The sequence below is a fragment of the Pelophylax lessonae genome (genome assembly GCF_965119305.1).
Source record: "Pelophylax lessonae genome assembly, chromosome: 2".
In the NCBI taxonomy this organism is placed as follows: Eukaryota; Metazoa; Chordata; class Amphibia; order Anura; family Ranidae; genus Pelophylax; species Pelophylax lessonae.
In genome coordinates this window covers 24089341-24109153 of record NC_138769.1, presented here as the reverse complement: position 1 = coordinate 24109153, position 19813 = coordinate 24089341, and the positions used below count along the sequence as shown (strand labels likewise).

The following is a 19813-nucleotide window of genomic DNA, read 5'->3' as shown; positions in this document are numbered from 1 at the left end:
AGGGAGATCCTGTGAGTTCAGGGTGTTGAGGGAGATCCTGTGAGTTCAGGGTGTTGAGGGAGATCCTGTGAATTCAGGGTGTTGAGGGAGATCCTGTGAGTTCAGGTTGTTGAGGGAGATCCTGTGAGTTCAGGGTGTTGAGGGAGATCCTGTGAGTTCAGGGTGTTGAGGGAGATCCTGTGAGTTCAGGGTGTTGAGGGAGATCCTGTGAGTTCAGGGTGTTGAGGGAGATCCTGTGAGTTCAGGTTGTTGAGGGAGATCCTGTGAGTTCAGGGTGTTGAGGGAGATCCTGTGAGTTCAGGGTGTTGAGGGAGATCCTGTGAATTCAGGGTGTTAAGGATCCACCTGCTAAGGGAGCTCCCCCATGGTGCCCTTCATTTACAGTGAGATAAAAGGGAAAAAAGGTCCCAGCAAAACATATGACTTGTTTGAAAACAAGTTGAAAATGTAAGTATAAAATAATGCATAACATCACACAACGGTCCCGTAGGAATCTAGAAAAAAAACAAGAGGGTTGTTTGGGGGGTGAAACTTGGCTTTAAATATTTTTAGGATCATGTTACCTAGATATGTGCAGATTGAAAAAATTTGTTTAGTTTTGGATCGATTCGTTAAGTTACTAATTTAGTCTCGTTGCATTCGTAATGAAATGTGTTTTGTTTAGTTTTGTTTCGCTTATTCATTTTCAACAGGATTACATTTTTTCCAGTGGATTTTAAGTATTTGAATCAAATTTGAATAAAAAATATTGAATTGACAACTAATTTATTGTAAAGAATAGCTGGTTCTATTCGAAATTTAAAGTTTGAAAGACGGTTATATTTTTTCTATTATATTCTACTCTATTCTATTTTTTTCTATTCTATTTTTTTTATTTTCTGTTTTATTCTTTTCTTTTACTTACTATTTTACATTTTTTTTCTTTCCCTCTATTCTTTTCTATTCAATTATATTCCTTTATTTTCTATTTTATTCTTTTATTTACTATTCTATTCTGTTCTGTTTTTTATTCTATTCTTTTTTTTCTATTCTATTTTTTTTTTTTCTATTTTATTTCTTATTCTACAGTGCATCTGGAAAGTATTCACTGCGCTTCACTTTTTCCACATTTTGTTATATTACAGCCTTATTCCAAAATAGATTAAATTCATTATTTTCCTTAAAATTCTACAAACAATACCCCATAATGACAACGTGAAAGAAGTTTATTTGAAATCTTTGCAAACTTATTAACCACTTAAGCCCCGGAAGATTTTACCCCCTTCCTGACCAGGGGTTTTTTTGCGATTTTTTTACTGCGTGACTTTAACGGACAATTGTGCGGTCGTGTGACGCAAATTTGACGTCCTTTTTTTCTTTTTTTTCCCACAAGCAGAGCTTTCTTTTGGTATTTGGTATTTTTGGTGGTATTTGATCACCTGTTCGATTTTTTGATCATGCGCTATAAACAAAAAAAGAGCGTAAATTTTGCAAAAATAACAATATTTTTCACATTTTTTTTATATGAAATTCCCCAAAAAAAAAAAATGTAAAAATCAAAATTTTTTAACATTTTCGGCCAATTTGTTTTATGCTACATATGTTTGGTAAAAAAAATCGCAAAAAGCGTATTTTGATTGGTTTGTGCAAAAGTTATCGCGTTTACTAACAAAGGGAAAGACTTTTGTCATTTTTGGTGTTTTTTTTTTTAACGAGTAATGGCGGCCATCTGCAATTTTTTTTTTTTTGCGGGACTGCGGCATTTTGGCGGACAGATCGGACCCTTGACTGACAACTGACATTTTTGACACTTTTGGGGTTACCAGTGACATTACTACAGTAATCAGTGCTATACATATGCACTGTTACTGCAAAAATGACACTGGCAGGGAAGGGGTTAACTGTATTGGAGAGGGAGGGGTTAAGTGTGTCCTAGGGGCGTGCTTCTAACTCTAAAGGGACAAGGCTATTGGTGTAAAAACCGAGATCAACGGTCCTACATAGTAGAACCGTCTGATCTCCATTTTTACACCAGGGAGAATGACAGGCGGCTTGTTTACATTAGCCTCCTGCCTTTCTCCCTTCACCGGAGCGATCGTGAGTGACCGGCGGACGATCGGGTCCGCCGGTCACACGCACTGACTTGTAAGTGAACGAGCCGGGGCGGGCGCGCACCCGGCCACTATTGGCTCACAAGTCAGTGACAGGCGAGTGACGTACCCCTACGTCACTCTGCCTGGCCGGGGCTGACCGCCGCAGTAAATGTACTTGCGGCGGTCGGCAACCGGTTAAAAATAAAAAACAAAAAAAACAAAAAAACTCATGTACATAAGTATCACAGCCTTTGCTCAATACTTTGTTGAAGGACCTTTGGCACCAATTACAGTCTCAAGTCTTTTTGAGTATGATGCTACAAGCTTGGCACTCCTATTTTTGGGCAGTTTCTCCCATTCTTCTTTGCAGGACCTCTCAAGCTTCATCAGGTTGGATGGGGGAGCGTCGGTGCACAGCCATTTTCAGATCTCTCCAGAGATGTTCAATCGGGTTCAAATCTGGGCTCTTCTTGGGCCACTCAAGGACATTCAAGGACTAGTCATATGTCCTCTTATGTGCCTTTTTTTTTTTTTTTAGGAATTGTGTCCGATTTTTGGTGTATCTGGGCCCCGTTTTTGGTGTTATTTGGAGGAATTGTACCCCATTGTTGGTGTCATTGGTAGGAATTGTGCCCTATTTTTGGTGTATCTGGGCCCCGTTTTTGGTGTTATTTGGAGGAATTGTGCCCCATTGTTGGTGTCATTGGTAGGAATTGTGCCCGATTTTTGGTGTCAGCGGAAGGAACTGTGCCCCATCGTTGGAGTCATTGGTAGGAATTGTGCCTGATTTTTGGTGTATCTGGGCCCCGTTGTTGGTGTTATTTGGAGGAATTGTGCCCCGTTTTTGGTGTCATTGGTAGGAATTGTGCCCGATTTTTGGTGTGATTGGGCCCCATTGTTGGTGTTATTTGGAGGAATTGTGCCCCATTGTTGGTGTCATTGGTAGGAATTGTGCCCGATTTTTGGTGTGATTGGGCCCCGTTGTTGGTGTTATTTGGAAGAACTGTGCCCCATTGTTGGTGTCATTGGTAGGAATTGTGCCCGATTTTTGGTGTGATTGGGCCCCGTTGTTGGTGTTATTTGGAGGAATTGTGCCCCATTGTTGGTGTCATTGGTAGGAATTGTGCCCGATTTTTGGTGTCAGCGGAAGGAACTGTGCCCCATCGTTGGTGTTATTGGTAGGAATTGTGCCCCTTCATTGGTGTGGTTGAATTAAATAGTGCCCCAAGGGCAGGATAAAAGCAACCAAAGACCCACATTCGGCACCCAAGCTGCAGTTTGGAGACTACTGCAATACAAGAGAACAATAAAATAGGAGGCAATAGTTAATTCGAAGACAATTCTCTAATACTCTTTCTCTTAATAATTGTCCAAATCAAAAGAATCCCTCAATCTATAGTATAACACAGTTGAGTTCTTTGGACCTCGGTATTATATCGAGGTTCTATTGTAGTATCATGGATTTAAGCTATATCCCACAAGCAGATCCTCAAGAGAGCCTCGTAGAGCTCTTGGCTTTCCAGAATGTTACTTCTAGTAATCGTTTAGTGGGTTGTTTCTCAGGAGTACCTGCTTTGTATCCTGAACGCTTTCAGTGCTGTACACCTGCTATATTCTAAGGATTTTAGGAAAACTCATAGTCCTACCTGCTTTTGTTCTGTATATACCGAATAAATATATATATATATATATATATATATATATATATATAGTATATATATATATATATATATATATAGTATATGTATATATATATATATTCTGTATAAGCACTTTGATTCCTTCGGGCCGCTGAATGTTTTCAAAATAAGAGCAAAATGCAATGTCTACTAGGACCTCTTCTCCTTTTGGGCTGTTAAACATTTTCAAAATAGGAGCAATGTGAAAGGTCTGCAAGGAGGACATGGTCATCAGTGCAGATGTTCAGTATTTGTAAAAGAAGAACTACAGGTTCTTTGATCTTTTAGGCTTCACTTGTTGTGTCTGATGCTAACTGTATAATAATTCCTCTTGTTTATGAACTTATATCTAATAAATGTGTCAAGCAGGTGAAATGTGAGAAGGAATTTAGAGACCTTGTCTTTTATCCATCTCACAAAACCTTCAAAGCATGCCATGCATTGTTTGGTTGGCCATAAATGGTTGAATTCCACTATAAAGCTGGCTTAACGTGAATAAAATTGATTAAATACTTTCAACAATTTTGAATGACTTTGCCAAGTAAGAAAAATGTGAGCGATAATTTGCACATCATTTTTGGTCACATCTCTCGCCATTCCCTTCACAGCGATGGAGGTGCAGTGTTTGGTTGGTCATAAGCTGTCATATTCCACTGGGGTGAGGATCAGGACATTTAAAGTATAACTAAAGGCAAACATTTTTTGGAGAGGGATTAGGACACCTATTTGGCTTTTATTGCTGCATGTGTCCCCTCTCTATTTCTCCTGTTTACCATTATCATTGAACGTGACCGTAAAAGAAAATTCCACACTTTGTGTTTTTCCCCAGAGTAGCAATAGAGGGAAAATCTTCTGATAGGGACACTAGTTCTGGGGGCCCCAGGGATTCTCTTAATTTGCAGGGATTTTCTCTTCCTGTTTTGGCAATGAAACAGGAAGTGAAGGGAAATCTACACAACGGGACACAGATGGAAAATAAATCTGAGGGGAGTTATAATCCTCCCTTATTCTATCCAAAATGGAAAAAACAGTTCAACTTTAAGGGTACCTTTAAGGCCTTAATGCACACTGTTTGAGTGTTTTTACAGCTGCTGTTTTAGGTATCATACTTTTTTTTTCTAAACTCCCCTGCATGCTATCCTATGTGTTTATGCACACATAGGCTTTTAGCAGCGGTTTTTAGCAGGAGAGTTTAGTGTAAGCAAAAAAACAACCCTGCCAGCGTGTTCTGGAGCAGCAGCGTTTTGGCTGAAAAATCGCTGACAGTTCCTAAACTCTCCTAAACTCTGCTAAATGCTTTGGTCCAGCACCTAGCAGATTTTTTTCTTTTTTTTTTTTTTTTAAGTAGAGGCCACCAGCATCCCTAACAACCAGTGATTAGCTTTGTATTAAGGATTGGGCCAGTAAGCCGGCCGCCGCATTCTTAACAACAGATAAGTCATTAGCTGTCAGTGGGGTTCCCTGCTGAGAGCTAAAAGGGGGGAGGGGGGAAGACATTGGATGCAATACAAATATGTAAAAAAATGGCATGCCTCCCAAACCATACAAGGCCCTGGTATAGATTTTAACAGGAACCCCACGCCAAAACAAGAAAAACACCATGGGGTCCCCCTCAAATCCATACCAGACCCTTAGGTGTGGTATGAATTTTGAGGGGAACCCCCCATGCCAATTAAAAAAAAAAATGGCATGCCCCCACCCCCCAAATTCATACCAGACCCTTATCTGAGCATGCAGATAAAGAAGGAAGGGGGGATGAGTGAGCGACCCCCTCCTGAACCATACCAGGCCACATGCCCTGAAAATAGGGGGGTGCTTGGGGGCTCTGCACACCTAAAGCACCTTGTCCCCATGTTTATGGGGAGACAAGGGCCTCTTTCCAACAACCATGGTCGGTGGTTGTGGGGTCTGTGGGCAGGGGGCTTATCGCAATCTGGAAGCCCCCTTTAACAAAGGGGCCCCTAGATCCTGGCCCCTCCCATGTAAAGGTACTATACTCATTTACCAAAAAACACACAAGTCCTTTATTAAACAATCCAAAAAAAAATGCCCCCTGCTGTAGATCCATCATCAATCACCATGCCCGCCGCCACCACCACCAACCCGAAAATAGAAAAAAAAACCCTCTGGTCCAAATGAAGGCTCTCACCATCTGACAGCTCTGAAATACCTAAGGAATGGGGCCACCCAGGATGGCACGCTCCCTTGTGACATCACAGACCCAGCATGCCCTGATGATATCCTTTTGTCTAAAAGTAAAATGACAGACACTTATCTATTTTCCACCTGATGACGGTCTTAAGTGTCGTACACACTAAAGGAAGATCGGGCAAATGTTTTCGTCCAAAGAATTTTCATACAATTTTCGTATAGCGCGTACACAACTTTCGACAGCCGATTCTGACTTTTCGTATGAAAATTCTCGAAGGGACAAACTCATATGGGAGCAGAATGAACAATTTTCGTTTAATGTGTACCATTTTCGTACGATTTTCGTGCAAGAAAAATCAGAAAAGAAAGACTGCGCATGATCAGGAACAATAAACAACAAACAAAAAGCCTTTGTCGTACGAGAACTTTCGTATGAATTTTCTTTCATCGGTTAAACCAGGCATGTCCAACCTGTGGCCCGGGGGCCACATGCGGCCCGGAACCCCAGGCAATGCGGCCCACTGCCCCTTGACAATTTATTTTTTTTTGCTGGGGAGGAAGGAAGTCGGGTCCGGGGCATGTCCACAGTGGCTTCCAACTAACGGTAGGGAAAGGCTGCCTCGGGGGGGAGGGGAGGGGAGACGAGCATGTGCAGTGTTTCTGACTCCTACCACCATGAGCACTTCAAATCACTAAAGTGGTCATGGTGGTTAGAGTGTTCCTTTAATATCTCTCAGAAGAAGTAAACCTCTGTATACTGATTCGATTTAATTTGATCATCCTCTAGTTTTGTCAAATTAGTGCGGGGTGTGCGCCGGTGCAGGAAGGGTGCGGCGGCATTTTATTACTTATATACCTTAATTATAGTATATATTTTATATGCGGCCCGAGAAAATTTCTCTACACTCATTGTGGCCCAGAGAAGCCAAAAGGTTGGACAAACATGGTTTAAACAATGAGGAAAATTGGACGATCGTTTGCCCGATTTTCTTATAGTGTGTCCACATTTTAGACTGACAGAAGAAAGAGGAATCACTGGTTGTTAGATGAAGACACGGTTTCCAAATAAACAATATGCATTTTTTTCTGAGCTTCTATTCAGATGAGGGGAAATGTGACACAGCTCCACAGAACCTCTCCTTTGACAGTAAATAGGTATATGTGGTGACTTACACATTACAGTTGTGATTATTATATGTAAATTCTTTGTAGGAAATTAAAAATATTATAAAAAAAACAAGTTAGAGCATTTAGTTTTTTAAACCCGTTGTTAAATGAGACTGCACCCCAGTATTGTGCCTCTCCCTCCCCATCAGTAACATTGGACGATGGAAACTTGGCACTTCTCTAAAAGAGAAGAGAAACTTGTTTGCCCTCTATGTAAGCATATCATCTCAAAATTCATATGTATACCAGCTAAGCAGTAGGATATTTTATTTTTGGAAAGTTGTATATTAACTTTCTGAAGTCTCAGGTTGCTGCCAGCTTGCTCCACTTCCAAGTATCGTCCTAACTAATTTACAGAAAGCAAGCTAAACCTATCAAATGGTAAAGTGCTGGATGAGACATACCAAGCAGAATCAACATATTGATGGCTTTGTCCTTGAGATTATAAAAATTTGTTGGCCATTTAAAGGTATACGCGAAGTCAAACGTGAAGGTTTTGCTTCTTGGATTCTGACTGCCTGCTGTTCAGTTTTTAATTCTATGCACCTGGCTGCCCTGCTAGCTGTGCCCTTGTAGTTGTTGGTGGTTCTCATCTTCTAAATGGCCAAGAATGTGTCTCCTCGTAAAAAAACAAAAGCCAATGACCATTTATTGGTTCATAAACAGCTTTCTGAGCTCACTACAGCTCATTCAAGAAGGACTTGAATGATTCCAGCTTTGTGAAAATGGAGTATGAGTTGCTCCACATTGCTTACAGGTACAGAGGTCAGTGAGCACTTGTTTTAAAGCTCACCTAAAATACATTTTCTCTCACTTCATCCCTTCAGGGCAAATTGAGAGTATCTGTGTGCAAAGGGGCCCACTTAACCCACTGATACGCACCTTGCCAGCACTTCTCTGCCACTCCTTCTGCTGCACCTTTTTCATATACACTAACTGGCAACTTTATTAGGTACGCCTTGCCAGTACCAGGTCAGACCCGCTTTTGCCTTCAGAACTGCCTTAATTCTTCATGGCATAGATTTACCCAAGGTTTTGGAAACATTCCCTCTGAGATTTTGGTCCATATTGACATGATAACATCACGCAGTTGCTGCAGATTTGTCGTCTGCACATCCATGATGTGAATCTCCCATTCCACCACATCTCAAAGGTGCTCTATTGGATTGAGATCTGGTGAGTGTGGAGGCCAGTGGAGTACAGTGACCTCATTGTCATGGTGAAGAAACCAGTGGTGAGATGATTTGAGCTTTGTGACATGGCGCAATATCCTGCTGGAAGGAGCCACCAGAAGATGGGGACACTGTAGTCATAAAGGGATGGACATGGTCAGCAACAATACTCAGGTAGTCTGTCTGTGGCATATAAACAAGCTCAATTGGTACTAAGGGGCCCAAAGTGTGCTAAGAAAATATCCCCCCACACCATTACACCACCACCACCAGCCTGAACCGTTGATAAAAGGCAGAATGGATCCATGCTTTCATGTTATTTACGCCAAATTCTGACCCTACCATCTGAATGTCACAGATAAAATTGAGACTCATCAGACCAGGCATCAATTTTCCAATCTTCTATTGTCCAATTTTGGTGATCCTGTGCGAATTGTAGCCTCAGTTTCCTGTTCTTAGCTGACAGGAGTGGCACCTGGTGTGGTCTTCTGCTGCTGAAGCCCATCTGCTTCAAGGTTTAACGTGTGTTCAGAGATGATATTCTGCATACCATAGTGGTTATTTGAGTTACTGTTGCCTTTCTATCGTCTGGAACCAGTCTGCCCATTCTCCTCTGACATCAACAAAGCATTTTCTTCACACAACTGCCGCTCACTGGATATTTTCTCTTTTTTGGACCATTCTCTGTAAACCCGAGAGATGGTTGTGCGTGGAAATCTCAGTAGATCAGCAGTTTTTGAAATACTTAGACCAGCCTGTCTGGCACCAAAAACTATGCTACCTTCAAAGTCATCTAAATACCCTTTCTTCCCCATTCTGATGCTCAGTTTGAACTTCAGCAAGTTGTCTTCACCACGTCTAGATGCCTAAATGCTTTGAATTTCTGCCATGTGATTGGCTAATTACCAATTTGTGTTACCAAGCAATTGAACAGGTGTACCTAATAAAGTGGCCAGTGAGTGTACATGGGCACTCAGTCAAATGCCTACTCTATATCCATACCTCGAAACGCTATGTAGAGATCTTCTGAATTGGACTTCACTATACTCAATGTCACTTAAAGGTAACATGAGTGGGCCCTCCTGGTGCTCAGCTTAAATTTCTCATCTAGGCATAACTCTAGTGCACCCTGCTACCTACCCCTGTAATTTTAATGATACTGGAACCCGCCTGCTTGTGATGGTGGAACTGAAGACACTTTGCTACCTCTCGTATACAGAATGTGATGTAAAGAAAAATGCAAATACTTTTCTCACAGCTGTTGATTAGATTCAGACTTGTCATGAAGTTTGAATATAATTGGTCATTGCCCAAAGTAGAGAAAGAACGGGGAAAGGTACACAGCACATATGGATTTATACTCCTAATGACCATGTGAGATGCCCTCTAGATTTAGATGTGTACATATAACTCAGTTTATAGTAAATTTGGAGAAATGTGTGTCTTCAGTTGCAGTGTTTAATAGCTAGCACTAGTTGGACTTCACTGATCTACTTCTTAAAGGAGGTAAATACCTGTTTGCAAAAGTATTGGTTCTTTAAAATGACTTTAAGGGGGTCATTTTTTATATATATATATATATTAAACAAGGTATACACATGGTTTTGCACAGAGCAGCCGCAATCCTCCTCTTCTAGGGTCCCATGCTGGTTCTCCTGTCTTTTCCTCTTCTTGGTGTGCCACCACAGGAAGCTGCATTCTATTGTGGCACACCTGCGGGTTTGATCCAGAGCTGTACTGCCTGTGTCTACCTAGTTACCTGTTAGAGCCGTTTCAACACTACTACGACTTGTCAGGAGTCTTGGTCACCTGACAAGTAGCGCTCCATGCTGTGCAATGGAACCGTTCTAACCGGAGCGACTCAAGTCGCTCCAACTTAGAAAAAGGTTCCTGCACTACTTTTGGGCGAAGTTGGAGCGACTTGCATTGACTTCTATTATGAGAAGTAATTTGCAAGCCCGCGATGAAGTCGTGCTGCATGGGCGACTTCAAAGTCAGGGAGACTTTGAGTCACCGCGGTGTGAACCGACTTTTACTGTAAGTGCAATTTTTACTTTGTTGTATATTTTGTTCTTTGGCACAATAAACATTTCTTCTGATAAAAAAAATAAATAAATAAATGCAATAAATAAATACTATGTAATAATAAATAATTAACTCCTAACCCTTACAAAAAAATAAATAAGTAACTAAACACCCTAACACAAAATAAATATATTACTATTATTATTAATAATGTATTTTTTTGTTCGGGTTTGGGTGTTTGATGCTATTTATTATTATTATTATTATTATTATTCTTAATATTATTGTTATTATTATTAGCATTATTATTAATGTATTTTATATATTTTTAAGGTTAGGGGTTAATTATTACATAATAATCATTTATTTTATTATTAATTCATGGGTATTTTTAGTTATTTGTGTATTTATTTTATATGTATTTATTGATATGATATTAAGCTTCAGACGTTTGGCTTCAGGTGACATGTAGTGAAGGTGTGAACCAAATCCATAGAGAATAATTGATTTTTTTTCTCCTCCAGCATTATGGAGCTTCGAGCTTCCAGCTACAAAACACTGAGGTGTGAATGGGGCCTAACAGAGGCAGCACAAATATCAACAAAGCACTTCCTAGCTTGAATACCGGTGGTTAAAAAGGGGAAGGTTCGGGTCTTCAATTGTTGCTCAGAATCCCCACTATGGAGATTTCTCTACTCTTCCTGTTCTAATGACACCCAATATGTCATTGTCATAGTGACCCAAAATATCACAGGTACACAGCAGTAAAAACCTCACATCTGGAGTTTATAGCTATAAATTCAATTTTCACCCATTTTCTATTACCCCACCCCCCCTTTTAAAAATTCCAGGTTGACTGTAAAATTGTGGTTATTCGTTATTACCCTTTTTTTGTTTTCTCTTTATGCATGTCCCAGCTCCACATTGTCTCATCTGAAATATTCAAAATCTGACCATAAATCCCACAATGCAATTCTTCAGTAAGAGCAAATAGCCCTTGCTCAAGTTGCAGTTGCGAGACACACCTCACCGTACTGTAGAAGGAAAAGAGAGGTCAGATAAATGGCATCACATGGTTTAGTAATTGCAGGAAAAATGCTGCTGAGAAACCTTTTTGCAGTTTATTAAAAGATAAAGATGACAGACTTCCAAATGAAAGGGAATATTTTTTTTTTTTTTTTTGCAATCATATTGGGACAAGTGAGGTAAACCATCATAATCTGAAGGAAGGGACAAAGCAAAGCAAATAACTGGTGAAAACTACGGTATAATTCTGCTTCATTTATCCCAAAAAAACCTTAGCCCCTTAATTCTGTATTTTAGTCTGTGACCAGCCAGTGTAAAAATACACCACACTCACACAATAGCAAGAGCCTGGAAAAAGCCAGATGTATCATTTTCGGAGGTGAAGAACAAGTTGACGACCCTCATGATCAATGAAAAAATGAGCAGTATCCTTCACATCTCCCATGCTAAATTCCTCAATGTATGGGCCCCATGGTGGTCCTATGCATTTCCAACTCTACATCCTACCAGCCTAGGCCTCTCAAACTAACTTGACCCCAACCCCAGCCTGGAGGAACTTCCTTTTTCCACCTCCTCTTCGCCTCACCTCCTACCCTTTTCTTATTTCTGGGCCCATAGTAGCAAGGGCCTGGAATAAGCTCACAATAGCAAGGGCCTGCAAAAAGCCAGATGTATCATTTTCGGAGGTGAAGAACAACTTGACGACCCTCATAATCCATGACAAAATGACCAGTATCCTCCACTACTCCCATGCTAAATTCCTCAATGTATGGGCCCCGTGGTGGACCTTTGCATTCTCTACTCTACACCCGACCAGCCTAGGCTTCTCAAATTAACTTGACCCCAACCCCAGCCTGGAGGAACTTCCTTTTCCCACCTCCTCTTTGCCTCTCCTTCTACCCTTTTCTATTTCTGGGCCCACTATAGCAAGGGCCTGGAATAAGCGCATAATGGCAAGGGCCTGGAAAAAGCCAGCTGTATCATTTTCAGAGGTGAAGAAGACCTTGGCGCGACCCTCATGATCCATGAAAAAATTACCAGTATCCTTCACAACTCCCATACTAAATTCCTCAACATATGAGCCCTGTGGTGGTCCCATGCATTCCCAACTCTACACTCGACCAGCCTAGGCCTTTCAAACTAACTTAACTCCAGCCTGGGGGAACTTCATTTTCGCACCTCCACTTCTCCTTACCTCCTACCCTTTTCTATTTCTGGGCCCACAATAGCAAGGGCCTGGAATAAGCGCACAATAGCAAGGGTGTTGAAAAAGCCGGCTGTATCATTTTCAGAGGTAAAGAACAAATTGACGACCCTCATGTTCCATGGAAAAATGACCAGTATCCTGCACAACTCCCATGCTAAATTCCTCAATGTATGGGCCCCACGTGGTCCTATGCATTCCCAACTCTACACCTGACCAGCCTAGGCCTCTCAAACTAACTTGACCCCAACCCCAGCCTGGAGAAACTTCCTTTTTCCACCTCCTTTTCGCCTCACCTCCTACCCTTTTCTTATTTCTAGGCCTACAATAGCAGGGGCCTGGAAAAAAGCACATAATAGCAAGGGCCTGGAAAAAGCCAGCTGTATTATTTTCGGATGTGAAGAACAACTTGACGACCCTCATGATCCATGAAAAAATGACCAGTATCCTTCACAACTCCCATGCTAAATTCCTCAATGTATGGGCCCCGTGGTGGTCCTTTGTATTCTCTACTCTACACCCGACCAGCCTAGGCCTCTCAAATTAACTTGACCCCAATCCCAGCCTGGAGGAACTTCCTTTTCCTACCTCCTCTTTGCCTCTCCTCCAATTTTTTTTGCTTGTCCCATGCTTAGTTTGGTTTTAATCTCCCTATTATTACGGACAGTTTCGCCATTCTTGCCCACCTCAGCACTTGAGTCTGCAGGCTCATTCCCCATTGACTCCCGGCCTTGGCCCTCATTGAGGGCATTATCCCACATTTGTTACAAAAATGACAAACCAATATAGTCAAGGGACTTTAAACATGCCCTACCAGTGGTATGTACACATCCAATAGCCAGAAACTGGCTATATTGGTTTGGCACGTTTGCTACTTCCTAGGTAAGTATCTATGTCCAAAGCAAAGATACTGACCCCATATATAAAAATACATCAAAGGCTCACATAGCACTACTGCTGCTTCCTACTACCACTAGCTGCCAGGTCACCTTAACCACTTCAATAGCAGGCACTTTTACCCCCTTCCTGCCCAGGCCAATTTTCAGCTTTCAGCAATGTCCTATTTTGAATGACAATTGCGCGGTCATGCAACACTGTACAAAAATGACATTTTTACCATTTACTTCTCACAAATAAAGCTTTCTTTTGGTATTTAATCACCACTGGGTTTTTTTTATTTTTTGCTAAATAATCAAAAAAGGGCCAAAAATTTTGAAACTCGCTCATTCATGTCTTTATAGACCTTGCTTTGTGCACTGGTCCAAATCATTTGGTCTAGGGGGGGGATTATGGTGTGAGGTTGTTTTTCAGGGGTTAGGCTTGGCCCCTTAGTTTCAGTGAAGAGAACTCTCATGGCGTCAGCATACCAAGACATTTTGGACAATTTCTTGCACCAGTCCACAAAGAAAGGTCCATAAAGACATGGATGAGCGAGTTTTGGGGTGGAGGAACTTGACTGGCCTGCAGAAAGTATATTAAAAAAGAATAGCGCGCAAATGCAAAGGAAATTACTACCAAATCTGAAGAGAGTCCATAAATAAAAATGGGGGTTTGGTCCCACCATATGGCCATATCGTGCTCAAGCCCACTACTGCGTCAAAGTACCCCATTATCAGTGGGTCCTACACTATCCATGAAAAAGAGATGAATCCAGCCTTTCTAACCCATGGAGATAATACTCCTTGCTGGGAAAAATGTGCAAATGCACTACAGGGGACTCCTCCTATATCCACTTGATGGTGGACACTGATTGAGTACAGGTGTGTGTGGGGGTGGGGAGGGCTGCTCAACCTCGATAGTCTGGTCAGACCGAATACATAATAAACAGGCAAAAAATTTGGGGGAGCATACCCATGTATTTCCAAAGCTGCTGCAGCTATGAACCAAAAGACATGTATATTAAAAAAGTATAGCGCGCAAATGCAAAGGAAATTACTACCAAATCTGAAGAGAGTCCATAAATAAAAATGGGGGTTTGGTCCCACCATATGGCCATATCGTGCTCAAGCCCACTACTGCGTCAAAGTACCCCATTATCAGTGGGTCCTACACTATCCATAAAAAAGAGATGAATCCAGCCTTTCTAACCCATGGAGATAATACTCCTTGCTGGGAAAAATGTGCAAATGCACTACAGGGGACTCCTCCTATATCCACTTGATGGTGGACACTGACCTCAACCCTATAGAACACCTTTGGGATGAATTAGAACGGAGACTGCAAGCCAGGCCTTCTCTCCAACATAATTTCCTGACCTCACAAATGCGCTTCTAGAAGAATGGTCAAACAATCCCATAGACACACTCCTAAGCCTTGTGGACAGCCTTCCCAGAAGAGTTGAAGATGTTATAGCTGCAAAGGGTGGGCCAACTCAATATTGAACCCTACGGACTAAGACTGGGATGCCATTAAAGCTCATGTGCGTGTTAAGGCAGGTGTCCCAATACTTTTGGTAATATAGTGTATATCTGAAAATCTATAAGTCCTGGTGTATTGCCTCATTTCTTGAGACCTGAAAATGCAAGAGCAGTAGAAATATCACCGAAATGATCTTTTTGGAAATCAAACAGTCTGAGGTATTTAGTAAGAGGCATGGCGTATTTTTTGAAGTTGTAATTTTTTGCCACAATTTTTTGGAAAATTAGAAAAAAATAATGTTTTTTTTTTTACATACTGGCAGTACAACATCATCATGACTGGTGTGGCGGTGATCAGGGACACTGACTAGTGACGGTATTTTTTTCAATTTTTTTTTATATTTTTTTTTGTATTTTTTTACATGTCTTTTTTACATAATGTGACCAGAGCAATACAGTGTTACCATAGTAACACTGTATCACTCTGGAGAGTTGATCGGGATTTTTTTTTTTTACATACTATGGTTGCTTATAGCAGTGAACTTCACTGTTATAAGCAAAACTTTTTACTGAATGACCGTGTGTAGACACTGTGTATTGTTGTGATTAGCTGTGATTGGCCACAGCTAATCGCATGGTACAAATGGGCCTGTGATTGGTCCTGTCTGTACCATGTGATCATTGAGACCAATCACAGCTAGCAACACAATTGTATACGATGAATGGCATGAAAGGGAGCCATTCATTGTTAACAACTTTTTTTATCTGCTGTGATTGGTCACAGTGATTACATGGTATTAGCAGCGGGCTGGTACCCTGATCAGAACACGGCTGTCATATGACATCCTCCTAGAACAATAGGGTTCCATCCGAACATCATTTTACAATGCCGTGGGCGGGAAGCAGTTAATAAAGAGGGAGATCCCTTGGGGGGGGAACACTGTGGGGTTGATTTACTAAAACTAGTGCAAAATCTAGTGCAGCTGCGTATAGGTAGCCAATCGGCTTCTAACTTCAGCTTATTCAATTTAAACTTTGACAAAAACACCTGGAAGCTGATGGGAGTTCTAATATTTGCATGCAGCAAACTGGTATCATTCTCCCAGAATGCTCTTCTCAGGCAGACCGTGTGACCTAGTCGCTGTCATTTGGCTGAAGGTCAAATAAAACTTTTCAACCCCTAGGTGCTGACAGTACGCAAATATGCGGCCTCTGGGCAGGTGGGCCTTGGCACAGAGCAGCTGCATATTTGTGTACCAATTAGCAGACACAGACATACCCTGCGCACTCTCCTGGCACAGCTACAGGCGACTAACGGAAAGCTCGCGATCGTTTCTTGTGATCGGCAGCTTTCTGATCATGTGATCGCCGTGACTGCCAATCACGGTGGTCACATGATCATAAACCCTATCTTGCCTCCCGGCATCTGAAACCTCTTAAAAAAAAAAAAAAGGGGGTGCAAAGGAGTTAAAGGACAAAGGAAAATATCCTTTTTTAAAAGTGATCTCACCAACAATGTTGGAAATGTGTTCATGTTGCCAAGGTCCACCCTAACTAACAAGGCCATTGAGGTTTGTTTTAAGTTTTAGTTCCAAAATATCAAGTAGCTTACAGAACAGAATTAGGGCCTGTGTGGAAAATATAAGTTTGCAATACTCCTAAAACCATTTGAATTCATTGACAGGTGTATCTGACTTAAAGTTGGCCTCCATCTGACCTGCAATTGACTTCACCCTGACCTGCATTTGACTAGCTTCAAGTGGATCATTTAAATTGACAGGTGTATCTGACCTGCAGTTGACCTCCATCTGACTTGAAGTTGACTTCCCTCTGACTTGCTTCAAGTGGACCATTCAAATTCATTGACAGGTATATCTGACTTGAAGTTGACCTCCATCTGACCTGCAGTTATCTGATCTGCAGTTGACTTCCCTCTGACCTGCTTCAAGTGGATCATTCAAATTCATTTACAGGTGTATTGGACTTGAAGTTGACCTTCATCTGACCTTCAGTTGACTTCACCCTGACCTGCTTCAAGCGGATCATTCAAATTTTTTGACAGGTATATCTGACTTAAAAGTTGACCTTCATCTGACCTGCAGTTGACTTCCCTCTAACCTGGACTTGACCTGCTTCAAGTGGATCATTCAAATTAATTGACAGGTGTATTTGACTTGAAGTTGGCCTCCATCTGACCTGCTGTTGTCCTCTCCCTGACCTGCTTCATGTGGATCATTTAAATTATTTGACAGGTATTTCTGACTTGAAGTTGACTTCCATCTGACCTGCACTTGACCTGCTTCAAGTGGATCATTCAAATTTAATTGACAGGTGTATTTGACTTGAAGTTGACCTCCATCTGACCTGCCGTTGACCTCCCTCTGACCTGCTTCAAGTGGATCATTTGACAGGCATTTCTGACTTGAAGTTGACTTCCATCTGACCTGAAGTTGACTTCCCTCTAACCTGCACTTGACCTACTTCAAGTGGATCATTCAAAAATTAATTGACAGGTGTATTTGACTTGAAGTTGACCTCCATCTGACCTGCTTCAAGTAGATCATTTGACAGGTATTTCTGACTTGAAGTTGACCTCCATCTGACCTGCCGTTGACCTCCATCTGACCTGCACTTGACCTGCTTTAAGTGGATTTCACATTCCCATAGACTTATATCGGAAACCTAAAACCCGCTTATAGAAACCAAGAGCTGTTTAACGCAGGCCCTTGCTCTACATACATTTTCAGACGATTTAGGTTTTTGCTGTCACTGGATGAAATAACAGGAAAAATCTTTCTAATTTCATATTAAACCCCTTTGGGTGTATTAAGGGCAAGTCTTTGATAGCGATTTAAATCAATCCGTTTGGATTAGGGGTTAAAAAACCACAGCTGAGCTTTTATCGCATTACGCTGCTCACCTTTTCAGTCAGAGACTCAGCAGTTTACCACAGTTTTTAAAAAATAGTTCATTGAGTAAAAAATTCTACGTTCAAAGACCAAAAGTGCCTGTAGGCGATGTAATTTCCCCCACTGTGAACGTCACAATAGACACGATACAGAATTACAGGGATTGCCTGCCTCCCTTTTAGCTTTGCCTATCCCCCAAATTTGCATCCTTCACAAGGCGCCGAGCAAGTAGGTTCTGCATTTAATAAATGCCTTTCCTCTCAGCTGGCACACAGAAAAACATGTCTTGTATAACCTCTAAGCTGATTTTCAAGTCTGTTTTAAAGTGAAACCGTGGAGATAAAAGACACTTTGCGAAAATCATACTGTCTGGCTCTCTATGCCGACCTCTTATAGAGATGCAAACATATACCAGCAGGCCATGATACTGTTTATTAAATGCACAATTATTATAGTGCTTAGAGCTTGAAATGTGTAAATTTGGGGCTGGGAAGGAAGACAGGAATTTTTTTCAGTTGGGTTTAACCACTTGAGCTGCGGAAGGTTCGACCCCACTTTATGAGCAGGCCGTTTTTTTTTTTTTTTTTTGCTATTTAGCACTGCGCTACTTTAACGGTACTTGCTCAGTCTTGCAACACTGTGCGCAAATTACATTTATATACTTTTTTCGCACAAATCAAGCTTTATTTTGGTGGATCCCCACTTGGTTTGTTATTTTTTTATTATATAAACAAAAAAAGACCAAAAGATTTGAAAAAAAAAAAAACAAAACAATTTTTTTTTTACTTTCTGCTATAAAATATATATCCATAAAAAAAAAAAAAACATCTAAAACTAATCAGTTTTTTTTGCTATTTAGCACTGTGCTACTTTAACTGGTAATTGCTTGGTCTTGCCAGACTGTGCGCTAATTAAATTGACATCATTTTTATCACACAAATAGAGCTTTATTTTGGTGGATCACCACTTGGTTTGTTATTTTTTATTATAGAAACAAAAAAAAGATCAAAAGATTTAAAAAAAAAAAATATTTTTTTAACTTTCTGCTATAAAATATATCCATTAAAAAAAAAATATATATTTATAAAACGAATCAGTTTTTTGCTATTTAGCACTGTGCTACTTTAATTGGTAAATTGCTCAGTCTTGCAACACTGTGCGCAAATTAAAATGATGTCCTTTTTTCACACAAATCAAGCTTTCTTTTGGTGGATCACCACTTGGTTTGTTATTTTTTATTATAGAAACAAAAAAAAGATCAAAAGATTTTAAAAAAAAAAAAATTTTTTTAACTTTCTGCTATAAAATATATCCATTAAAAAAATATATATATATTTATAAAACGAATCAGTTTTTTGCTATTTAGCACTGTGCTACTTTAATTGGTAAATTGCTCAGTCTTGCAACACTGTGCGCAAATTAAAATGATGTCCTTTTTTCACACAAATCGAGCTTTCTTTTGGTGGATCACCACTTGGTTTGTTATTTTTTATTATATAAACAAAAAAAAATCAAAAGATTTGAAAAAAAAACATTTTTTTTTTTTTACTTTCTGCTATAAAATATATCCAAAAAAATAATAAAATAATGTCTTCATAAATTTAGGCCAAAATAGATTCTGCTACACGTGTTTGGTAAAAAAAAAAAAAAAAAAAAATCCCAGTAAATGCATATTGATTGGTTTGTGTGAAAGTTATAGCGTCTACAAATTATGGGATATATACTTGATTTTTTATTTATTTAGTTATTTATGTATTTATTTTGTAATGGCGACGATCAGTGATTTAGCCCCCGTTCACATAGGGGCAATCCGACTTCGGCTGGCGGTCGCGGTGCGAGCAGCGCGCCGCGACCTCGGAGCGGCCGCCACAGACTTCATAACATTGAAGTCTATGGCGGTCGCCTCCTGGTCGCCCCAAAGAAGCTCCGGACCCTTTTTCTAAGTCGGATCGACTTGTGTCGCTCCTATTAGAACGGGTCCGCAGCTTCCCTATGGAAGGCGATCTGCGGCGACCTGTGAGGCGACCAGGTCGCCTCACAGGTCGCCTCTA

General features: G+C 40.7%; 1 protein-coding gene across 1 annotated transcript in view; it reads left to right on the top strand.

Annotated features, from left to right (window-relative positions):
- ZBTB20 (zinc finger and BTB domain containing 20) overlaps positions 1-19813 on the top strand; it is a 1486592-nt gene that overhangs the window by 219528 nt on the left and 1247251 nt on the right. The window lies entirely within an intron of this gene.